Raw genomic sequence first — 6,793 nt, 5'->3', positions numbered from 1 at the left:
TCTATCTATCTATCTATCTATCTATCTATCTATCTATCTATCTATCTATCTATCTATCTATCTATCTATCTATCTATCTATCTATCGTTTTAGTTTAAATGTTTGTGTTTTTTTGCTACAGTTTGAGTGGATTTTTCTGCTGATCTGCACCAGTTCTTACAGTAGTTGTGACGTCAGCTGGTGGCTGGCTGTGCTCAGATCAGCTGAGTCTGAAGCAGCAGCGGAGGAGGCGCGTTTGGAGTCAGGGGCGCAACTTCACCTTCACAGACGCGACTTTCCACGGACATGGCGGCGGCGCAGCGTAACGGCTTCAAATGCCAGTAAGGTAAAGCCTAACATCGGGTTATTTTGCACTTAATGTATGACCGTACATGCATGCCAGAAAAAAATGCACGACTGACCGCAGGAAGGTGGTCGTGCTCAAGCGATCTGTCAAAAGTTTCTTCTAAACGCAGATTTTATCGGGGAAATGTGAATGGCTGCAAAAAAAGTGAATGATTTGAGAAATCATTTTAAAGGGTAAAATTATCTTGACAAGATTCGTGAATAAATATGAGTAAACTTTTCTTTTTTGCTCTTTTTGATGCTGGTTTTCGCTTGGAAAAACCTGTTTTTCTTCATTTGTTTGGGAAGCCTCGCCTAATGCCTTAGATAGTTCACAGATAGCCGACTGTAAAGTCTGTTGTTATTATTATTTGTTTCTGTCTATTTCATTTTATGTATTTTTTTTTTTTTTAGTAATTTTTGTGGTGAAAATGTAAAACTTAGAGGAAATGTATGTATCTTGTGAGCGTATTGATTCTGCGTGTGTTGAGTCATTGTTAATGATGTCAAGTATATGAGGTCTGGGGCCAGATCACAAATTTAAGAGCTTGTCTGCAGAAACAGACAGTTGCCTAAGGCTTGCTGTTAAAACCAGCTGAGATGAAATCCTATCGGATGACAGTAAGCAGAAGTTATCTTTGTTTTTCCTTTGAAGAGCAGCAATATATCTAAAATTGTGTGTATTTTTTCATAAAGTGGGTTTACTAGGTTTTAGTACTATAAATTATTTCATAAAATATCAAATTTAATTTTAATTTAAATGTACAAAAAAGTACATAAAAAAATTAAAAATGCAATGTTTTGAATCTTGTAAAAAAACAAAAAACAAAAAAAAACAAAACATTACTCCTGTGTCAATTAATAAGTAATTGCACATCCATGCACGTATTAAATCACTTAACATATATTTCAGTGAGGGCAAAAATTAAACTCTAAGAGCTGCAAGATACTGAAATTATTATTAATTTAATTCCAAACATTTTCACTAACTATATTATTTAAATTCTAACTAGCTATTCACAAAATTTCACATCATCTGGAATAATGAAACAATCCAAAACAAACTGTATAAAAAAGATTATAGTTGGATGAAACTTTATGTGCAAAGTTGTTTAAACTTTTTAAACTCAGCAGAATATATATTTTCAAGCTTCAACTTCACACATTATGTTCCAAGCCATGTTCAGGTTTAAGATGAGTGTAATTATTCAGTAGCTTCCTTCACCAATGATGTCTGCACCAGAAATGTTTAATATAGTTACATGTATACAGGCTTGGACTGGAAACTGTTTTCGGCCCTGGCATTTTTCCATCTACACCGGCCCACTCATGTCACTGATTCACGTTTTCCAGCCCAAAAAAATTTCATAAACTGCCTGGATAAACAAAATCCTAAAGCCTAATTTGAACCAAAGTCTACTGATCTCTTAGGCCATAAATCTAAAGAAAAATATCTTTCACCCATAGACTGCTTTCCTAAACCCCCAGATCGGGAAACATCCCAACCTGGCAACATGTACGTAAGACAGGAAACGTTAGCCTTTATGCAAAACCCCATCATGCACCTCAACATATTTTTGCAAAATTTTCGAACATAAATTCACCAAATACAAGAGGATCATCGTAGCTTGGGTTAAAGAAAGCATTTTAGTTTTATTATAATTTAGCTTGTTGCAAGGATTTTACAGTAATAGAAAATTACACTATATGCCAAACGCATGACAAGGAAGGGCTACATATACTGCATGTATCATTTAGGTAGTTAATATTGTATTAGTTCTTGAGGTTTTTCAGTTATTTACTGTAACAGGTAGGTGCTGCGGCCGGAGAGTAAAGGGTGGATTATACTTCTGCACACACACACATCAAATGTTGGCTTGCGTCTGGTTGTGAATCAGTTTTGCTGGTATGCTTCTGCAATGTTGGTCTGGAATATCTAGAGACGCACAACAGTTTCCTGCCAGATTACCAGTCCGAGCCTGCATGTATAGCTAAATGGCTGAATTGTATTCTTACAAAGTGGCATATAAACCTTTTATTTAGTAACTACTCTTTCTGATACAACTGAGCTAAGGAGCTTGCTTGCGAGTTTAACTTTAGCCGTAATGTCAGCTTGTCAAAATTGGGTTGGAAGCGTTCTGAAATATTGCAACAAAATGGACTGGAATCCCTTTACCATGCTAAACACAGTTGTGTAATCAATAGGCAATGACAATCATAATCTTTTTGACTTTTGTTTTTATTTGGTATTGTGCATAATTGTTTTCTATTCTATGATCCATTTCTATGATCTCCTTGGTTCCGCTTCCCTCTAAGCTGCAGCATGTTTCCAATCAGCCACCTGCTCCTTGTTCAGTGATCAACTCTCCAGCTTAATGGTCTCCGTTTGACAGATCATCCTGTTACTCACACTGATGGTGAATGTAGAAACAGCATGGAGGAAAACTCTCTCTTAACAGGAAGGAAACTCCGGCAGAACCAGGCTTAGTGGGAAAGAAGATGGAGGCAGATACACAAAAAGAAAAAAAGATGCACCGATGTAGCAATACTTTATAGGTTGAGGAAGGTATAGAAGGTATAATAGTAAACTTGCTCCATAGTTGGCTCTGGCTAGGAAAGACACAGTTAATCAGACAAACTGAGCCAGCTTGCAGGTCAAGAGGATGAAAAAGAACATGTAGTTAGCCACAGTAAAAGCTGAGCCAATAACTTATGTTGGAGAGAAAGGGGTCTCAATACTGAAAACAGGAACAACTCTATCATCTGTAATATGAAACTGTTGACAGCAGTAGCCCAGTAGACGCTTCCCTCCAGGACGGTGTCACAGCTAAACAGAGCATCATTACAGATGTAGAACCTATGTAGAGAGAGAGGAAAAAAAAGAAAATGTTAGAATTTGAAATTTTGCAACATTGGAGAATGTAAAATGTTGCAGCGAGGGGAACTGATCCTTATGTCCTTCAGCAGCCTAAGCCTATAGTAGCATATCTACAGAGCTGGCTTGGGGGTTAACTAAGCCACTAAATATCTCTTTTAACAAGAAGGAATGTTATTGGCCTAGTCTTTAAAGTACTTACAGTGTCTGCCTAATGGACTATAACTGAAAGTTGTTTCTACTGAAGGGGAACTAAATGTCCACCTCCTATTCTACTTTTAGAATTAGAATTCCTTTTAAACTAGTAGCTTGGGAGCGAAGTGCTCTCAACAAAAGAAACAATCAGACCTCTCATATAATAACAATATCATATATATATATATATATATATATATATATATATATATATATATATATATATATATATACTCACATTTTTGCAATAAAATTTAGAAATTTGCTAGTTGACCCCTAATAAAGCTGTTACACTCCTTACCAGTTGGTGGCGGTAATGCAGTGACATTCAAACAGCTTTTGAACAAAACCAATGTGTTTATAGCTGCTATGTCCAAGAGATTGTAAAATGCAGCCACAAGCCACCTTCGTGTTAGAGCTTTTACAGAATACTTTCTAATCATCTGATCCAAAACAACTGTGTGATTATAGTAGAACACAGGTTCTGGTTTGGCTTTTGGGCCGCTGAGTGCACCGGGTGAGGTGTGGGCAGTGCTATCAAAACCTTGAACAAAAGTGTCACTATTGTCGGATGGGTCACCGATATGTCCGTGATGATGTTGGCGATCATCCTCTGACTTTCTGTCAGAATCTGAGCCGCTTCCCACCCAGTCCTCCGCATCGGTCTCTCCCTCTCTGCCCAAATCGCTATCATCAATATTGTTGCAGTATTTCTAAAGCCTGTTTTGCTCTTATATTTCTGCTGAAAACCTTTTTTCCTCGTTAGCCAAAGAGTTCTAGATAGAATATTGGCTGCTAGGCAACGGTACTGAACAAAATCATCCACAGGAAAAAATTACAATGCAATTAATAGAGCTGACAAAATGACATCTGGGGGAGATCGAGGTAAAATTAATCATATTTATTTTCTACATATTTTTTTTTATTTTAAAAAAACTATGTGAAAATGAAGGAAATATAGAAACAGGAAACGTCAGTTACCATAAAATTCCTTCCTTTTAAAATCTCCGAACTGTCAACGGCTTTGGGAGTTCTAGTGTTAAATCAGTCATACCTGTCTTTAGCCATGCCATGTTAGATCATGACATGTGAAGGAGGCTGGGAAAGCAGAACAAAGCGTTAGTCTCGCTGCATGCAGTTAGCCAAGCTCTATCGCTAAATAATTAGAGAAGCTGGTTAGTGAACTGGTTAGTGAACAACCTTCAGGTGTATAACTGTCAACAACTAATGAGGAATGTAAAGTGTCATCAATGTTGTAGATTGATGACACTGACTCATTCACAGGACAGACAAATCCTGTCCAAGAGGGGTCTACGTATATAATGTCCATATGTACAGGTACATCTGATGCTTGTGGAGCTCCTCTGTTCAATAAGTGATTTGCTATAATTGGTTTGACAATTGTGTAAAACGTAGTTTTAGTAAATTTTTAAGGGATAAAGTCCACCTCAAAACGTAATCTGTGTAGTCAGTCCACTAAGAATGCTGTCAAAGCCACCTAGACCCCCGGATACCAGCGGTGAGCCGTCACTGGGAATCCCCAGCAGTAGCGGCCTCAGGCTGGCCAGCATTTTGGGGGCTTCTTTCGAAGCGCATCCGTCGCCTCAGATGCTCAGAAGTTCCTGCTGTTCGAGGTGCACTGCAAGAACTTTTGATGTGCCCTTGATGTGCGTCAACCATAGACTTAGCATGTAAACCGGCTATTTCTGCTACTCTAATTACGTTTGGTGTGAATGTAGCATTAACTAATATCCTTGATGTTATGTTAATGTTAATGGTTAGTATTGAACACCCTCCATAAAACTTTTTTCATAATTGTCTACCATATTGAAAGGAAACAAAACTAATTGGTTTGTTAAGGAGGGATGACAAATTAATTAAATAGTAATACAATATTATGAAATCTATTCAAACAAGGTGGCTTTTGAACCTTTTTCTCTAATAACCTCAGCTCAGTAAATAATAAAGTAAATAGCCAACCTCAGCTCCGGTGTGGTATTTACTAGCAGCAAAAGCTAGGAATTAGAAGCTCAGCTTGGTAGCATGATTGGATTTGACTTTAGTGCAGTTATTAAATAATGTACAGCTTAATCAAGCTTGAATCTTATATCAAACTTAGATATTTCCCCTTCCACAAGTCTTTATGGAAGTTCCAAGCTTCGTATTTGTTAACACAGAATGCAATTAAGATCACCGCACACAAGAAATACAAATAGGTAATGGTTGGCTGAACAAATCAAAGTTAAAATCTTTAGGTCAGAATGTCAAGAAATATAAAGTGGCCGATGTTCAAATTTAACCATTATTAAACAACTTATTTACAATATTCCAGTGTAATTTATGTAATGTTAGTGACTAATATTTTATATCCTAAAACAGGATTTTTTGTTTTACCATATCCTTCACCTTATTGTTGTCCAATTAAAATGAAATGGTTCTCAAATTGCCCTGAAATCACATAGGTATTACTGTTTCTTGATGAGCCTTGTGAATTAGCTGGGTGGCCTTCCTCGATGAAAGCACGTGCAGCCCTGTCACAGAGAGCAAAGGCTGAAAGGGTCAGGTGGTGTGGGGGCTCTGAACGCTGACCATCTGGCCCTTGGGGGGCTGGTTTCCTTACTGACTGCCTTTGTTCTTGACCAACAATTGGGACTTAATCTGGGTGGAGATAAGTAAGGCCCCGTGACACCACTCCTGCAATGGAACAGTTTTTTGTTGTTTTTTTTTATACTGAGTATAGCCTTGAAGGAGACATCTCTGTCCGGATGTTTCTTTGTTGGGAGGCTTAAAACTGTCAGCTTTGGTGCTGAATTTCTGTGTTGGAGCTTTTTGTCAAAATGACAAAACAGAGGTGATGCATGTCCTCTGAAATGATCCATTATGTTGCTCAAATTGTGGTCATCATTTCCCATTAAATCAAATATGTTGTTGGTTTCTATATCAATATTTGAAAACATGGCGGTCCTCCTATTTTCCATAAAAACGCAAAATCTTTAGTTGCTTATCCTCCCATAAAGTTTTAAATATACAATGCTTATCTCATTACTGCTTTATTTCCATGTATTATTTCTCTCTTTAATTCATATTTTTTTTCTAAATTGTTTTTGCCATGTGAGGCAAACAAAAAATGTCCCAAAATGCAGGGTGTTTTTCTCTTCTATAAAAGCTTAACGATGGGTAATATTTCGCATCCATTTCTACATGAGACAGTTGTCACCACGGTAACAGATTGATTTATTTTCTTCTATTCTCTCCTATTACATTTTAGCTTATATAAGATTTCTGCTTTTGCTGCCTAGTTCTAATTTCTTTTTTTCCTTTTTTTTTGGTAAATTCAGAAAATGATGCTTCTACAAAAGGTAATCTGTTTTATAATCCCTGTCAATGCAAATCAGAGTG

The 6,793-nt window shown here is 37.1% G+C and overlaps 1 protein-coding gene across 1 annotated transcript in view; it reads left to right on the top strand.

Annotated features, from left to right (window-relative positions):
• Positions 1 to 229: 229 nt before the first annotated feature.
• greb1l (growth regulation by estrogen in breast cancer-like) overlaps positions 230 to 6,793 on the top strand; it is a 66,518-nt gene continuing 59,954 nt past the window's right edge. Inside the window, exon 1 of the mRNA XM_015369931.1 lies at positions 230 to 325. The gene's annotated coding sequence lies outside the window, so the exon portion shown is untranslated. The remainder of the gene's footprint in view (positions 326 to 6,793) is intronic.

This window comes from Cyprinodon variegatus, unplaced genomic scaffold, assembly GCF_000732505.1.
Source record: "Cyprinodon variegatus isolate N-32 unplaced genomic scaffold, C_variegatus-1.0 Scaffold39, whole genome shotgun sequence".
NCBI lineage: Eukaryota > Metazoa > Chordata > Actinopteri > Cyprinodontiformes > Cyprinodontidae > Cyprinodon > Cyprinodon variegatus.
Note: the sequence above shows the minus strand (reverse complement) of the source record. Positions and strands in the feature narration are given on the sequence as shown.